General features: G+C 36.9%; 1 long non-coding RNA gene across 2 annotated transcripts; it reads left to right on the forward strand.

Moving 5' to 3' along the window:
• Nucleotides 1-13,504: 13,504 nt before the first annotated feature.
• LOC113470778 lies at nt 13,505-15,524 on the forward strand. Of its 2 annotated transcripts, XR_003393715.1 has the most exons (3): nt 13,505-14,048; nt 14,799-15,091; nt 15,358-15,524. It is a non-coding gene; the product is annotated as an uncharacterized LOC113470778 (long non-coding RNA). The 2 variants fall into 2 exon arrangements; XR_003393714.1 differs by lacking the exon at nt 15,358-15,524 and having other exon boundaries at nt 14,799-15,124.
• The last annotated feature ends 3,456 nt before the right edge of the window (nt 15,525-18,980 follow it).

Raw genomic sequence — 18,980 nt, forward strand, 5'->3', positions numbered from 1 at the left:
CAAACTGTAATTTACGCTCAGCAGCAGGAGAGTGCCGATTGCCTAACACTCCTACGAATTATACAAATCTAAACGGTTAACGGTTCTTTAATCCCGTTGTCTTTGCGTACAAAAAAATTATCTCTCATATTGAACTTGGACACAAACCGGTTCAAAGTAGGAATAAAGTTGTCCAGGATTCAAATTCAAAGTCATTGGTTGAGGTGAATGTTATGTTTTACATAACAGGGGCGATCGCTCAGGCTAGTTCCTAGGTCCTTTGGTTTATTTGCAGTGGTGTATCAAATAGTTACTATTTTTATAATAATTTTACCAAGTTGGAGTTTGTTTTATTTTCCTGTTATTATTTTAATTTTTTTAAAAGGAGTCTTTCATTTATTTTGTTTTGTTTCGCTTTTAATTTATGCTTAATAAATTTTTCGAGTCTTTATTTTTATCTTTGTACCTACCTATTAGATTTCATTTTATTTTTAGTAGGTTTTCTTTCCTACGTCTTGTTTCTCCTGACTATAACAGCCTATTAGGTACCCATAAATGAGCCACATCAGGATATCAGACATCACAAGGGTAGGTAATTCAGCTATAACAAGGGGGACTGCAAAATTTTAAATGGACTGCTTGGAAATTAAAATACTTGAATATAAGATACTTGTGGAGTCTGACTAAAAGTTCTAAAAATTATAAATTGCAAGCAGGGAAAGTATGTATAACCTATAACTTAATCTACTTACCTGAGAGAATCAATGTTTTTTTTTTTTTTTTAAAGGAAAAATAAGTTTTAATTTTTTAAAAGGAGTCTTTCATTTATTTTGTTTTGTTTCGCTTTTTATTTATGTTTAATAAATTTTCCGAGTCTTTATTTTTATCTTTGTGCCTACCTATTAGATTTCATTTGATTTTTAGTAGGTTTTCTTTCCTACGTCTTGTTTCTTCTAACTATAACAGCCTATTAGGACCCATAATCACAAGGGTAGGTAATTCAGCTATAACAAGGGGGACTGCAAAATTTTAAATGGACTGCTTGGAAATTAAAATACGTGAATATAAGATATTTGTGGAGTCTGACTAAAAGTTCTAAAAATTATAAATTGCAAGCAGGGAAAGTATGTATAACTTAATCTACTTACCTGAGAGAATCAAATGTTTCTTTTTTTTAAAGGAAAAATAAGTTAGTAGGTATTGAACAAGATTAATTGAAAACTAAACTTTTTCATTTCAGTGCTTTAAAAGAATGAATATTATTTATAATGAAATTTCAAAACAAGCAAAGTTTGTTATATTCAGATTCCAGCAGCAGGATTATAAATAAAATTTCAAATGTTTATAAATAAATTATTCTTTTGAAAATTAAACTGCAACAAAGCAAAAGTATCATCTTGCATTTTCCCCCGTAGGAGATAAAAATAAAAATAAATAAAACAATATCAACTTATTACTTATCTTACTCAATAAAGTTCAAGCATGATTGTGAAATGCTGCACTACTTAATTGAGCCAATTATTAAAGACAGTTTTCAATAAGATAGTTATAGGAAAAGAAATGTATATTTGAGTTCATCTTTATCCCAGGGGTACGCATTTGCCCCCGTAGGAGATAAAAATAAAAATAAATAAAACAATATCAACTTATTATCTTACTCTCAATAAAGTTCAAGCATGATTGTGAAATGCTGCACTAATTGAGCCAATTATTAAAGACAGTTTTCAATAAGATAGTTATAGGAAAAGAAATGTATATTTGAGTTCATCTTTATCCCAGGGGTAAAGAAAAGTGCAACACTCCTCGTTCCCTGTGCACTGAAATAATGAACGAATGATGCAGTATGAAATCCGTGCAATATAAGATGAAATCTATTGCAGTCAAATGTGAAGTGTCACTAGAAATAAAAGTACACCTATAATTCTGCAACATCTATTCTATTCTGTACCAAGTGAAAGGTCTATCAAAATGTCAATTGAGTCCGCCATCTTGGATGTCGGAACGTGAAGATGAAATCTATTGCAGTCAAATGTGAAGTGTCACTAGAAATAAAAGTACACCTATAATAATTCTGCAACATCTATTCTATTCTGTACCAAGTGAAAGGTCTATCAAAATGTCAATTGAGTCCGCCATCTTGGATGTCGGAACGTTTTTTATTCCCTAGTTTTTCCCTTGTCATAATTTTTCTTTTATTGCAGCTCCATTTATATCGGAACCTACATATACATATACATATCTAGGTCTACTGAGTATTGCGGCAGTAGGTAATCAAGTCTGTAGAAAATGTGCTAGGCAGAAAATGTAGGAAAGAGGATAGGTACGGTACGTACCCAAGTTTGCATCGTTCGCGATTTTTTCCCCGAAAGTTTCTTTCCTTGTTTTTCGGGTGATAATGATGAGGTTTTCGACGTAATACGTATCTGAAGATCGAGCGGAAAGAAACATGGTTTTCTCTGCTCGTGTTCCCCTAGAAGTCAGGTATGGCAATTTCCATGAACAAGTGCTGAGAGATAATGCAAAGTTCTTAGAAACATTTCTCTAACTTGAGCCTGTCAAGTAACGAGTGTAAAATAATAAATAGGTAACTTCTCCTTTTTAGGCCGTCCTTCCTTTATTATTACAATAGTAATAAAACAAGCTGGGTCCATCCCTCTGGGATTTTTTTGTGCATATGGTTGCGCTTCGCGCTCCCGGGACTTCGCGGGTTTGAGCATAGGGTCGCGCTTTGCGCTCCCCCGTACTCCTTCCCAATATATGAGATTAGCTTCCAATGATGTCATTTTTTAATCCTTGAAACATGAAACCTAACTTAACATTCAACAGTTTTCCCCATCCGTGGCACAAGCTCTGCTTATACGGATGGGTATACCATTTATAAGAAAAATATATGTTCTGAGTTTTTTGTCCATCAAATATAAATGGAAACTTGTTGTTAAATTTTTAACATCACAAACTCAAAGTACCTCAGCTAATCCTGAAACGGAAATTAATTTCAACTTTCTCTCTCTTTTTTTCAAACGTTCAATATCACACAATGCTATTATTTTCAGCGCACATCTCATTGATAGTTTCAATTTTATCTGTCTGAACAATGACAATAGCATCCGAAGACCCAAGGTTTCCTCGTATAATTTTCTCAATACTTGAAGTTCCTCACAAACAATACTTGAAGTTCCACACAAATGAAGTGAGATACTAGTCACTTTAGGTCATTGTAAGAAGGTGTAGAATAACATTACTGTATGAATCTTTGGAATTGATGAGTTTTTGGCACCACTTATAATATACAAATTACTTGACGTCTGTACTAAGATCTACTCTGACAAAGGGACAGTAGACATGGATCTGGTCATGACACACAGAACCATATTCTGAATCTAAACCTGGATTAAGTTAAACGAGAATGAATCAGTCTGATTGGCTAAAAAGATTAAAAAACAGATTGTAATCAATAGTTTCCAAGTTCAAATTCAGATTATCCCGGGCCTCCCGCCTAAGCAAAACGTGGCATCATTTGAAAGGAGTGCTCACTCAAAACTCCTGGATACTACAGGATGGTAATTAGGAGAAGATTTACATAATCCTTGAGAAGGATAAGTGGGGAATTTAATATTTTATTACTAGATACATGACGTTTTAAAAGGTGGAAGAGTTTTATTCAAAAAGGCTTAAAGCTTTTGATTTCCATTGAAAAGTACTGGAGGAATTTTATGAAAAATCTTGAATCTTTCTTTATGAATAAAGGAAATAATATGATTCACTCGTTTTTCAACTGATTTTTAGCTACATTTGTTAATTAGACCTTAATGGTTATAGTATAAAATGTGCAAAAGAAATCTCAAACAAAGGGTCAAATCAAAGGGTCAAATTATTAATACTTATGTTTATTATGGGTAATCTACAATTTCACCTATTCCAAAGCCGTTTTACCCAAAAAGGGCTGAAATAGGGTTAAACCCTTCTTATAAAAAGTGTTCACTTAAACTAAATTCACATACAATGTTGTGTGTCAGGTAGTGTTGGGGGCTAGGGAGTGAGGTATGTTCATAAATGCGAAGTTTAGTAGCAAGGACAACGACACAATATGTTATTCGATCACTCCCCTGGTCAACGTACTTACACTATACATACCTTAGTAACTAGTGTTATGAAATGCTGAGTAATTAATCTCGATAAGTTCTAATGATGACCGACTATAATATTTCATATCAACCTCACCACGTCTCGTATTATCATCACGCAACTACAATCGGACAGTTGCAGACTTTGAAAATTTCAATCCCTTCCCGTAGTCTCTCATGTCTCTCATCAGATGGGTGAGAAGAATACTTCCCAATCAAGTGTTGGGCCAAAAAAAGTACCCAGTAATTATTCGAGGAAACAGAAGGTAGGGTAAGTCGTTAAAATGCATAGTGACAAATGAAAAATGCAAGCGAGATGGCAAGAAAAGATGATAGGTATTTATGAAAAGGAGGAGCAGTGCTAATAATAGCAACTGCAACGACACAATATGTTATTCCATCACTCCCCTGGTCAACGTACCTACACTATACATACCTTAGTAACTAGTGTTATAAAATGCTGAGTAATTAATCTCGATAAGTTCTAATGATGACCGACTATAATATTTCATATCAACCTCACCACGTCTCGTATTATCATCAAGTTCAAGAGCCTTAATGGTTGCCTGCTTGCCATTCTCTGATTACAACTCAGGTTCTCCTATCCACCTTCATTATACAATGTTGCTATTGTTGTCAGCGGTGGGTATTGGTTTTCGCTAATCAACCAAATATGACAGCCCACAGTTGAAAAGCCCCAAATAATAATAATAATAATGTATTCTATACCCTTTGAATTTGAGGACTGAGCCCTTATGTCTTCTGCAATAGGTATTTCTTTTACTCAACAACAAATTCAATTCTATTCAGTCTCTACCAAGCTCGGTCCACACCGACTGGTGCCGGTTTTGAACGTGTTGATGAACACTCCACTGTTGACAGAACGCAATTGACACACAAGAAACAAAAGTCCACAAGCGCACACACCAACTTGCTGTTAACTGTTGTATTAATGAAATTAACAGAAAGAAAGGCGATAGCTAAAAGCAGTATTCACCATGAAAACATTCATAAAGCTTGCTTTTTATTTCCTTCATTTCAACAATTAGCTACGGGTCACGCGGGAGTATACTTGTAGCGAGAAGATATGATAATAAAATAGAGGAAAATTACGACCAAAAGCACGGAGGAAAGTTCAAAATGAAAAAAAAAAAAAAAAAAAAAAAAAAATTTATGACGTTTGATACAGACACAGATTTTATTGAATTGATAATGAAACTCCTGGGTCATCTAGAATTTCTAGAAATGAAATAAAGCTGCGACGAAAACAAGAGAGTGGATAGGTACGTGACAGGAGAATAGAATTCCATAACAGAGTGGAATGATCTGTCATGATGACTTGGAAACAGAGCTTAAATTCTTAAAATGAGCTTTAAAATAAGTCCATCACAAAGCACTCAAACCTGTAGAATCTGTAGATAATAACACGATTGCCTCGAAGTTGAATTTAAACACAGGTTTCTGCGCATTTCATCTCGTTAATTTTCCGACTGAAGACAATCTCCTAATGTACATAATTACTTAAAATGCATCGGTCTAGTCTTGAGGTTATCATGACTTGTGTACATACGCAGTATATGGTATATGATGAGAAGACCTCTTTAGCAACTAGCATATGTAATATCTATTGCTCTTCAGAGTAGAGGATCACTAGCATATGTATTGCTGAGGATCATGGTGTGGTCAAACACCTGGAGTCGGAATTTGCAAAATAGCCTACAGCTACCAGTGTACCAACTGAAGTCCTATATGTTTCCATTTCCACTAAATCTGAGGGATGTCTTTTACTATGATCTGGAAAACAGTCAGGTCTTAACAAAGAGCTGTTTGAAGACAAATCCCTTTGAATAAAAATCAACAAGGAATGTCACACTTTGTCCAGTTCTTAACTTCAAACAAAAAGGATTTAAAACATCAGACACAAACAAAGTTCACAATGTAGAAGAAACCTCAAGAGTAGTTAGAGAAGTCTAGCTATTAAACGTTCAATAGAAGTCTAGCTGGTAGCATGATCACGGCTCTGCATCGACTCTACCACTTATACAAGTTCATCGACTTTACACTTCAAACACCTGGAGTCGGAATTTGCAAAATAGCCTACAGCTACCAGTGTACCAACTGAAGTCCTATATGTTTCCATTCCCACTATATCTGAGGGATGTCTTGTACTATGATCGGGAAAATAGTCAGGTCTTAACAAAGAGCTGTTTGAAGACGAATCCCTTTGAATAAAAATCAACAAGGAATGTCACACTCTTTGTACAGTTCTTAACTTCAAACAAAAAGGATTTAAAACAGACACAAACAAATTTCACAATGTAGAAGAAACCTCAAGAGTAGTTAGAGAAGTATTAAACGTTCAATAGAAGTCTAGCTGGTAGCATGATCACGGCTCTGCATCGACTCTACCACTTATACAAGTTCATCGACTTTACACTAGATTAAAGTTCTAATTAAATCATATGTCCGCCTTGAACTTGACTTTCAGAGTCAATCAGAAGAAGAAATTCTTCATGCTTTACTCATAGCTCGTATATCTTGTCAGGTTCTCAACTTCTATCGCAGCTGAAATGTCTCTAGCTTTGACATTGGCTTGCAAACTGTTAAGACTCTTACGATTTCTAAAAAGTACAAGTACAATGCTCATATCAAGTTTCCTTTTGTAGTGTTTACTGCGGATTGATAGGTTCGCTTTTCAATATGTTGTTTGACAGAGGACACAATAGAAGTTGAACAATGAGAGTAAGGTTGTTACAGTGAGAGTGAATTGTGGTAAAAGCGAAAAGGGCAACTTGAGATAGCAAGAAAAAAATTGCCAAACAATGATGGAGAAAATGGAGCCAATAGTAACCACAAAAACCTTACTCTCATTGGAAGTTTTCCTGCGTTAAGTTTGTAGTTTGTACAAGACTTCCTAATAGATTTTGAAGAACTTGACATTCTACGAGACTCATTATAAAGTTCAGGAACATCTCAATATACATATCTCCTATCTACGCGTCTGTTTATAAAGTTCAGGAACATCGAGAGCACGATGGAATGGCGTTTTATTCCTACTCGTTTCAATGACATGCTTGATTGTTCTGTCCAGCACATATTTATGACGTGAACTATGGTCTATGATGCCAGTAGATGTTGTATCTGTGCAGCTGGCTACACCCAATGTGTAGCATCCAAGATCTTTCCATTTCCATGCTTACCCAACATTATGTCACTTTTGTTTCAACGTATTGGTTCTTTGCTTCCAAGTGTTTCCAAGAGTTTCATACAAAGTGTTTCGTTGAGTGTGTTTATACATTAAGAAGTCCCTTGTTTGTTAACAAATACCAATACTAATAGCACTGCTTCCAAGTGTTTCAAGAGTTTCATACAAAGTGTTTCGTTGAGTGTGTTTATACATTAAGAAGTCCCTTGTTTGTTAACAAATACCAATACTAATAGCACTGACACAGGCAATTGCTGAGGTTTTAAGTAAAGTCTGTAACTCTGTCTGAACAATCAACACAGCAAGGTCTATGCTGTCAGGTAGAAGACCCAAGGTTTCCTCGTATAATTTTCTCAATACTTGAAGTTCCTCACAAACAATACTTGAAGTTCCACACAAATGAAGTGAGATACTAGTCACTTTAGGTCATTGTAAGAAGGTGTAGAATAACATTACTGTATGAATCTTTGGAATTGATGAGTTTTTGGCACCACTTATACATATTACTTGACGTCTGTACTAAGATCTACTCTGACAAAGGGACAGTAGACATGGATCTGGTCATGGCACACAGAACCATAATCTGAATCTAAACCTGGATTAAGTTAAACGAGAATGAATCAGTCTGATTGGCTAAAAAGATTAAAAAACAGATTGTAATCAATAGTTTCCAAGTTCAAATTCAGATTATCCCGGGCCTCAGCAAAATGTGGCATCATTTGAAAGGAGTGCTCACTCAAAACTCCTGGATACTACAGGATGGTAATTAGGAGAAGATTTACATAATCCTTGAGAAGGATAAGTGGGGAATATAACATTTTATTACTAGATACATGACGTTTTAAAAGGTAATGCTCATTCATATATATTCATAATATACATAATTGAAGAGTTTTATTCAAAAAGGCTTAAAGCTTTTGATTTCCATTGAAAAGTACTGGAGGAATTTTATGAAAAATCTTGAATCTTTATGAATAAAGGGAATAATAATATGATTCACTCGTTTTTCAACTGATTTTTAGCTACATTTGTTAATTAGACCTTAATGGTTATAGTATAAAATGTACAAAAGAAATCTCAAACAAAGGGTCAAATTATTGCCGAGGGTAATCTACAATTTCACCTATTCCAATGCCGTTTTACCCAAAAAGGGCTGAAATAGGGTTAAACCCTTCTTATAAAAAGTGTTCACTTATACTAAATTCACATACAATGTTGTGTGTCAGGTAGTGTTGGGGGCTAGGGAGTGAGGTATGTTCATAAATGCGAAGTTTAGTAGCAAGGGGCTGCAGGGAGATGAAAGATAGCATAGCTCAGGAGAGTCAGAAGCTCAGGTATATCATACATTTATGTATATGCACACATAATGTATACATATTTATATACAGCATCCCCCCGCCACTCGTTACATAACGTATGTCTTGCTTCGTTTTGTAAATCCTCCGTTACTTTGTGTGCGAGAAAAAGCAAGAATGATAAATGACTTCTCAAAGACGAGGGAGAAAAAATTGTTATGACAGGAAGAAGCAGGGATGAATATGAAGTGCAGGGGAGACAGGTCAGAAGATAAAAGCTGTACAGAAAGGAGAGGCAGACAGCTTAGCAGGGAATAGAGTGGACAGAAGAGAACCCCCTAGTCCCCGTCCCATGTAATGTGACCCATTGTCCCATTAATTATCCAACGCAGATGATGCGGTATTGTAAATTAATTACACGCGCAGTGATAATGTCTCGTCCCTCTGAACAGTAGATCAGCCAGCGGGGATAGCACGTTGAATACACCGGTTCCCTATGGATTACTGGAGTAAAGGAAAGTTGCCCGTGGTTGGTTTCCGAATGGACTTCCATCTAGCAAATCGCGTGCCGCTGACTTTCCCGGCACCACTCAGGTTGAGGCAATGCTAACTTTTTCCTTCCAAAAGAGACTCGCAAACTTTTAACCGAGTTAGACCTGAATGGCAATGTTAAGTGTTCTCCCATGTCCTCATAAATATCCACATTATTTAGAAACTTTCGGCGAAGTTATAGTCAAGGATCTTCTAAGTATACTCTCCCTATGATTATTAATTAATTTATTTAATTTTGACATCCTTTGTAAATACTTTTTACTTAAGTTATATATAGAAATGGATACTTACTCTCCTATCTACGCGTCTGTTTATAAAGTTCAGGAACATCGAGAGCACGATGGAATGGCGTTTTATTTCTACTCGTTTCAATGACATGCTTGATTGTTCTGTCCAGCACATATTTATGACGTGAACTATGGTCTATGATGCCAGTAGATGTTGTATCTGTGCAGCTGGCTACACCCAATGTGTAGCATCCAAGATCTTTCCATTTCCATGCTTACCCAACATTATGTCACTTTTGTTTCAACGTATTGCTTCTTTTCTTCCAAGAGTTTCATACAAAGTGTTTCGTTGAGTGTGTTTATACATTAAGAAGTCCCTTGTTTGTTAACAAATATCAATACTAATAGCACTGACACAGGCAATTGCTGAGGTTTTAAGTAAAGTCTGTAACTCTGTCTGAACAATCAACACAGCAAGGTCTATGCTGTCAGGTAGAAGACCCAAGGTTTCCTCGTATAATTTTCTCAATAATTGAAGTTCCTCACAAACAATACTTGAAGTTTCACACAAATGAAGTGAGATACTAGTCACTTTAGGTCATTGTAAGAAGGTGTAGAATAACATTACTGTATGAATCTTTGGAATTGATGAGTTTTTGGCACCACTTATACATATTACTTGACGTCTGTACTAAGATCTACTCTGACAAAGGGACAGTAGACATGGATCTGGTCATGGCACACAGAACCATAATCTGAATCTAAACCTGGATTAAGTTAAACGAGAATGAATCAGTCTGATTGGCTAAAAAGATTAAAAAACAGATTGTAATCAATAGTTTCCAAGTTCAAATTCAGATTATCCCGGGCCTCAGCAAAATGTGGCATCATTTGAAAGGAGTGCTCACTCAAAACTCCTGGATACTACAGGATGGTAATTAGGAGAAGATTTACATAATCCTTGAGAAGGATAAGTGGGGAATATAACATTTTATTACTAGATACATGACGTTTTAAAAGGTAATGCTCATTCATATATATTCATAATATACATAATTGAAGAGTTTTATTCAAAAAGGCTTAAAGCTTTTGATTTCCATTGAAAAGTACTGGAGGAATTTTATGAAAAATCTTGAATCTTTATGAATAAAGGGAATAATAATATGATTCACTCGTTTTTCAACTGATTTTTAGCTACATTTGTTAATTAGACCTTAATGGTTATAGTATAAAATGTACAAAAGAAATCTCAAACAAAGGGTCAAATTATTGCCGAGGGTAATCTACAATTTCACCTATTCCAATGCCGTTTTACCCAAAAAGGGCTGAAATAGGGTTAAACCCTTCTTATAAAAAGTGTTCACTTATACTAAATTCACATACAATGTTGTGTGTCAGGTAGTGTTGGGGGCTAGGGAGTGAGGTATGTTCATAAATGCGAAGTTTAGTAGCAAGGGGCTGCAGGGAGATGAAAGATAGCATAGCTCAGGAGAGTCAGACATATATGCACACATAATGTATACATATATGCACACATAATGTATACATATTTATATACAGCATCCCCCCGCCACTCGTTACATAACGTATGTCTTGCTTCGTTTTGTAAATCACAAAAGAAATCTCAAACAAAGGGTCAAATTATTGCCGAGGGTAATCTACAATTTCACCTATTCCAATGCCGTTTTACCCAAAAAGGGCTGAAATAGGGTTAAACCCTTCTTATAAAAAGTGTTCACTTATACTAAATTCACATACAATGTTGTGTGTCAGGTAGTGTTGGGGGCTAGGGAGTGAGGTATGTTCATAAATGCGAAGTTTAGTAGCAAGGGGCTGCAGGGAGATGAAAGATAGCATAGCTCAGGAGAGTCAGAAGCTCAGGTATATCATACATTTATGTATATGCACACATAATGTATACATATTTATATACAGCATCCCCCCGCCACTCGTTACATAACGTATGTCTTGCTTCGTTTTGTAAATCCTCCGTTACTTTGTGTGCGAGAAAAAGCAGGAATGATAAATGACTTCTCAAAGACGAGGGAGAAAAAATTGTTATGACAGGAAGAAGCAGGGATGAATATGAAGTGCAGGGGAGACAGGTCAGAAGATAAAAGCTGTACAGAAAGGAGAGGCAGACAGCTTAGCAGGGAATAGAGTGGACAGAAGAGAACCCCCTAAGAATGATAAATGACTTCTCAAAGACGAGGGAGAAAAAATTGTTATGACAGGAAGAAACAGGGATGAAGTTCGGGGGAGACAGGTCAGAAGATAAAAGCTGTACAGAAAGGAGAGGCAGACAGCTTAGCAGGGAATAGAGTGGACAGAAGAGAACCCCCTAGTCCCCGTCCCATGTAATGTGACCCATTGTCCCATTAATTATCCAACGCAGATGATGCGGTATTGTAAATTAATTACACGCGCAGTGATAATGTCTCGTCCCTCTGAACAGTAGATCAGCCAGCGGGGATAGCACGTTGAATACACCGGTTCCCTATGGATTACTGGAGTAAAGGAAAGTTGCCCGTGGTTGGTTTCCGAATGGACTTCCATCTAGCAAATCGCGTGCCGCTGACTTTCCCGGCACCACTCAGGTTGAGGCAATGCTAACTTTTTCCTTCCAAAAGAGACTCGCAAACTTTTAAAACACTTGACCGCCAAGGCCTTTTTGCTTGTGTTAACCCCCACGCCAAGTTTTCTCGCAGTGTCTCGCATATGTGCAAGACAGGCACTTTTTGCCGAGTTAGACCTGAATGGCAATGTTAAGTGTTCTCCCATGTCCTCATAAATATCCACATTATTTAGAAACTTTCGGCGAAGTTATAGTCAAGGATCTTCTAAGTATACTCTCCCTATGATTATTAATTAATTTATTTAATTTTGACATCCTTTGTAAATACTTTTTACTTAAGTTATATATAGAAATGGATACTTACGAGTAGGTTTTTATATCCCGACTCGGAGTTTCGTCTATTTCATAGACGCTAGAAACAGGGCATAACATGAACGCAGCGAAACAGGAAATACTCTGGTGCGGAAAGAACTTTAGAGAAATCCTGTATCACGAACAAATCGAAATACACAAGGCCGTGCATAGTGGGCAATGTGTTAATGAAATAGTGGAAACGGTCCCTAACCTCGTCTACAAGAGGGAAATGTGACCCATTGTCCCATTAATTATCCAACGCAGATGATGCGGTATTGTAAATTAATTACACGCGCAGTGATAATGTCTCGTCCCTCTGAACAGTAGATCAGCCAGCGGGGATAGCACGTTGAATACACCGGTTCCCTATGGATTACTGGAGTAAAGGAAAGTTGCCCGTGGTTGGTTTCCGAATGGACTTCCATCTAGCAAATCGCGTGCCGCTGACTTTCCCGGCACCACTCAGGTTGAGGCAATGCTAACTTTTTCCTTCCAAAAGAGATTCGCAAACTTTTAACCGAGTTAGACCTAAATGGCAATGTTAAGTGTTCTCCCATGTCCTCACAGATATCCACATTATTTAGAAACTTTCGGCGAAGTTATAGTCAAGGATCTTCTTCGTACGCTCTCCCTATGATCTACTTCTCCCTTGGTTTTGCTCACCATCTATGCAAAATGAAACATTTGAAATGTTCATCATGACAATTACATCCATGAACCACACAAAAGGGAATCCATACCAAAAAAACCATTGGATGTTCTTTTGTAATGGAACGTTTCTTTTTGTTCGTCTAACTCAAGATAAAAGTGGGGATGATGCGCTTTTGGCTTCAAATATACCAAAAACACCATTGGATTTTCTTTTGTAATGGAACGTTTCTTTTTGTTCGTCTAACTCAAGATAAAAGTGGGGATGATGCGCTTTTGGCTTCAAATGTTTTTACCTTTTTACCGTTCCCTAGATGTTCACTTACATACCTTTATGTAGTTGCTACAACTGCTTCATACAAACCTTTCGTTTGTCTTTATCTACTACATACTTTCTATTTCATTTATTCAATTTATTCGTTTCCTTTATTTATCTATTTTGTTTACTTCGTTTTATCGAAGTCATTTAATTTCAAAGTTTCAAGGGATCAACTCGTCTATCAATTAACTTGTAAATTTTATGATTTTATTTCTAACCAACATGATTTGTTAAATTGTAAATTCAATTTGTAATTTGGACATAGAAGAAACTAATGAAAATTTTGTGGATAACAGATTAAGCAAAATTGAACATGTAAGTAATGATAGAGGTCAGTGGAGGTCAATCCATCACGGCTGAATAAATTAAAGAGGGTCTATGAAATTCATGGTGCACAACGGCCCGGATGGGGCCTGAATTACTAACAAAATTATCGATATGTATCAATTCACATCTAGCACCAGACTACTCCAGGAACTTGCAAAGTAAACAATAGACATGTCAACAGTTCTGGGAGACTTGAAACTCCTCAATATGGGAGTCCCAAATTCGTGGTAATCGTTCTTTCTGTCAGCAGTTCTGGGAACTTTTGGACCGACCATTTCCAATATTCGTGGTAGTCGAGGTGTGTGAAATAGAGGCCAATACCTAACCCCAACAATGAGACTTGTTTAACCGGTTCTCCACCACTGGTACTAACAGGTGTCCAGAGTGTCCAGATACCTTCATTTCCGCCACTGACGTGGAACCACAAACCTTGGCCGATCCACGTAATTACCATAGTGTACAACATAACTCTCATTACAAACATTATTTCAATTGAATTATGGGTAATTTAGATTTTACTATTTGCCAACATCCTGTATTGACGGAGACATTGGATATCAAATTGTCTGGGAAACACAGAGGGAGGGGAGGGTAGGAGCGAGAGAGCGAGGAAAGGAGAAGAAGCAGGGAAGGAGAGAAGAGAAGAGAAAAGAAGAGGCTTATTCAGTTTGATGTAAAACTGACTGCAACTGATGGATAAGGTATTATAAAAGATGCATCTGACATGAATTTATATTTTCAAACCCCAATGTAATCTTTTCTTCTTCTTCTTCTTCTTCTTCTTCTTCTTCTTCTTCTTCTTCTTCTTCTTCTTCTTCTTCTTCTTCTTCTGGAGGGGAGGAGCGAGAGAGCGAGGAAAGGAGAAGAAGCAGGGAAGGAGAGGAGAGAAGAGAAGAGAAAAGAGAAGAGAAGAGGCTTATTCAGTTTGATGTAAAACTGACTGCAACTGATGGATAGGGTATTATAAAAGATGCATCTGACATGAATTTATATTTTCAAACCCCAATGTAATCTTTTCTTCTTCTCCTCCTCCTCCTCCTCCTCCTCCTCGTCCTCCTCCTCCTTCTCCTCCTCCCCTTCCTATTCTTTTATAGATATCAAAAAGAACCTTACTATAAAGGATGCACCGTACCTATTTATCTACATGCCTTATTTTCTTATTGAAATTGAAATTTCCAACCTGAACATTACAGATCTTCAAGAATAAGCAAGAGCTTTGATAATGATGAAAGTTATGAAAACCCTCCTTCAAGTTGAAAGCTCCTGAGGACTTATAAAGGAAATATCAATAGCATTTAGAGCTAAGAGAGAGATTTCATGATGCCAAGGACACAGGAGAGTTGGTGGAAGAGATCTTGAAAAATCAAGGATTGTTAAATTTGTTGATGAAAAAGATCTTGAAAAGTGAAGGATTGTTGATGAAAGATATCTTGAAAAATCAAGGATTGTTGATGAAACAGATCTTGAAAGGTGAAGGATCGTTGGGGTAAGAGATGAAGAAAGGGTTGTTGATGAAAAATACCTATTGAAAGGTATAAGTACATAAAGGAGTTTTGTTTAAAGGGACCTTGAAAAATTAAGGATTTGTTGACGAAAGAGATCTTGAAGAACCAAGGATTGTTCATAAAACAGATCTTGGAAGGTAAAGGATGTTGATGGAATGGACCTTGAAAGCTCACAGAGACTTTGTAATTAATGTATTTACTTTATGAAAGCAAAAGATTTACTATCAAAGGGATCTTTCTGTTCCAGGGACGAATTGTTCTATTTAAGGATTAAGGTTATGATGTGCCAAAGTTCTAGGAAAAACTTTGGTTAGGGGAGGAATACAGGATTGAAAGAGCTTCTCAGATTTTTAATTCTTACCTCAAGCCAGAAGAGGTGGTGTGAGTGGTCGTCTTGGTCCTGAGTGAAGGGGGTTTCCAATATTATTTTACAGGTAAAGAATTCCACAATATTTGAAAGCACAATTTTTTCCAAACCACAATTCCGCACAAATGTTAGAAGTTATAAAATAACTTTTAACCGACCAACGAACAAACAAATTCTGGAAATTGTTTTTTTTTTTTTTTTTTCCTTTTTTTAACTGAGAATTTACGATGAGAGAAAGAGAATGCTGAATGCTGATACGAACAGACGAACACCGCAAGCTCTCCTCTCATCTCAAGAGAAAAATACACGGAGATTTCGTGTTCTTCAGATAGTACAAGATGTTTGGAGTGCGGACGGGAGCTTGAAGGAAAATAAATCTTGAATTCTTGACTGTTTTCCCTAAAATCCTTGGGATTTTGATTATCTATGTACATATAACGGTGGTCAAATGGCCACAGAAAGGTTTCCCCAAAATCCGAAGGACCTTCATATATTACTACGAATGGTCAAATTAACCGTAATGGCTAGATTACACGTGGACAGTATTAGGAAGCTAGGAAGTGTAGGCAGTCCAGTTACTGGCCTTGTATTAACACCACTGCTATCCAGTAACATTCCAGTCCATTTGAACAAAAAGCATTTCTGTACAGCTACAAATCAATTGAAACTGGACAACTAAGTGGACTGGCGATGTCAGTCAGTGATATTCCAGTCCAGTTTAACAAAAAGCACTTCTGTGCAACTGGACTGGCATGTCATTAGACGGGCAAAAATGGCAAAAAGGTGGAATGGCGATGGCGTCCATTCAGTCCAGTTAAACAGAACGAACTTCTGTGCAACTGGACTGGCATGTCATTAGACGTGATGACGTGACCAGGCCCTGAGCTCCTGGGTTACCGGCTATCAGCTATCAGACCAAGCCAGTAGGATATACCTATTGTAAAGGGACTTTTCAGTCTCATTCTAGCAGTATAAATGAGGTATATACCTACATATTTACCCTGCTGAAAATTAATTAAAACAACTTCTTATCTCCTACTCCTAAAATACCATTATGTACAGAATCCTTGGTATTTACAATGCACCTTACTGAACACAGAGAAAAGGAAGGGGAGAGATGAAAATACGACAAACAGTAAGAAAATGATAATGAAAGAGAGAGAGAGAAAGGAGAGGACCTAAAGGTAATGATGGAAAGAAAGGAAGGACGAGAGGGTGGGAGACTATAGGTAACGATGTACCAAAGATAATAGGAGGGATAGGGAGAGAGAGAGAGAGGAGGGAGAATTGTAATGTGTATAAAATCAAATGACGCTCATAAAATCTAAAAATGAATGGTGTAATTATCTGAGTGGTGCTATTATAGTCATTAGGGAGGTAATGATAGCACGTAGAGATATAGGTGAGGAGGTAAAGTTTAGATATTTGATGAGGAGCTCCCGATAATCAAAGTCCTGTTGGGTGGGGAGAGTTTATTGTAGCAGATGTTTGTTTGCTAATACTCTATAAAAACGGCAAAATCATAAAATGAAAACCCCCTTCGAAAGAGATAATCTTGAAAGATATCATCTGATACAACATCATGAAACCAAACAAGCAAGAAACTTAAAAGAAGATAATAAGGATAATGATGAAATTGAAATCAACGACATCGGCAAAGTAAATGAGGTGCAACTTGCAAGATGTTGAAAAGAACTAAACACCCCCACACAACATAAAAGTCGAGATAAATTGACGGTATTAGAACATTTTCCGCGAGAAACAATTTTAAATTAAAATCGTAGGTACATAAAAGTCGAGATAAATTGACGGTATTAGAACATTTTCCGCGAGAAACAATTTTAAATTAAAATATACCTAGAGCCGACAGCCGACTAGAAAACCAAGGACGCTACCTTTAAAACAACATAAACTTTTAGAACCAGGCATTTTCAAAAAATCAAAGGATTCAGAAAAGGCTGTCGAAAGTTCTTCTTCTTGTGCCTATCCATTTACGAATGTTGGCAATCATTTTGGCAATAATGACTTTGTTGATTGCTACTTTGAAGAGTCCTGTTGTTGATGTGGCTAACCAGGTTGTCAGAGAAAAGGGATGGAAGTGGGTAAATTATTGTTGATGAAAGATACCTTGAAAAATTGAGGATTGTTGATGAAACAGATCTTGGAAGATGAAGGATTGTTGATGAGAAATATATTGAAAGATGATGAAAGGAGAGTTGATGAAAGAGATCTTGAAAAATCAAGGATTGTTAAATTTGTTGATGAAAAAGATCTTGAAAGGTGAAGGATTGTTGATGAAAGATATCTTGAAAAATCAAGGTTTGTTGATGAAACAGATCTTGAAAGGTGAAGGATCGTTGGGGTAAGAGATGAAGAAAGGATTGTTGATGATTGATGAAAAATACCTATTGAAAGTTATAAGTACATAAAGGAGTTTTGTTTAAAGGGACCTTGAAAAATTAAGGATTTGTTGATGAAAGAGATCTTGAAGAACCAAGGATTGTTCATCAAACAGATCTTGTAAGGTAAAGGATGTTGATGGAATGGACCTTGAAAGCTCACAGAGACTTTGTAATTAATGTATTTACTTTATGAAAGCAAAAGATTTACACTTCCTGAACTGGCAGAACTGGTGGAGTATGATATTCTGCCTGTGTATGAAAACTCACCTACAATGACCCAATGACCTAGATGTCCAATCAGCACGCACCAATAAAACCAATCAGGAGAAAACAAACACCAATAGAAACAACCCATAGGGTTTCAAATCGAAGGGATTTGTCCAAGAAGGACCGATAAAGACGAAAATCGAGTTTCGATTGTTGGGTGGAACAGCTTGAAAGTTTTTGAATCCCATATTTCCCATTACAAGCTGGTCCGTCCCTCCGGGAATTTTTTATTCCGTAGTTTACTGAACTGAATAAATCGTAGTTAAAGAAAATTACTACCTATGTACCTCCCTATTTTGTTTAATATTCAGTTTATTATTATTATTACTACTCGCACTGCGTGCTCGGGAGGTTGCGTACACGGTCGCGCTGCGCGCTCCCAGGGCTTCGCGGGGTTGTGCATATATGGTCGCGCTTCGCGCTCCCTTGTTTACGGTGCGCTGCACGCTCCTATGGCTTCGCGCGGTTGTGCATGCGATCGCGCTGCGCGCTCCCGGGTCTTCGCGGGGTTGAGCATGAGGTCGCGCTGCGCGCTCCCGAGGCTTCACGGTTGTGCATGCGGTCGCGCTTCGCGCTCCCTATTACTAGATAATATAATATATACCTATATACTTTCATGTAATGATTTAAAATCTATAGCTATATGAAGAATCAGGACGGGGCAAGAAGGCAAGGGGGTAATGATTTGAAATCAAGACTAGAGCCTGTTCTTCCTTTATTCCTTTTAATGTTTAACTAAAAAGTAGGTACCAATATTCCGCATTGAAAAAGTAGTTGGAACCGAAAAAGGTCGAAGTAAGACCTTTCTTGCATAATGTTCTTCAATTTCAGCTA

The sequence above is a fragment of the Diaphorina citri genome, unplaced genomic scaffold, assembly GCF_000475195.1.
Source record: "Diaphorina citri unplaced genomic scaffold, Diaci psyllid genome assembly version 1.1 scaffold1820, whole genome shotgun sequence".
NCBI lineage: Eukaryota > Metazoa > Arthropoda > Insecta > Hemiptera > Psyllidae > Diaphorina > Diaphorina citri.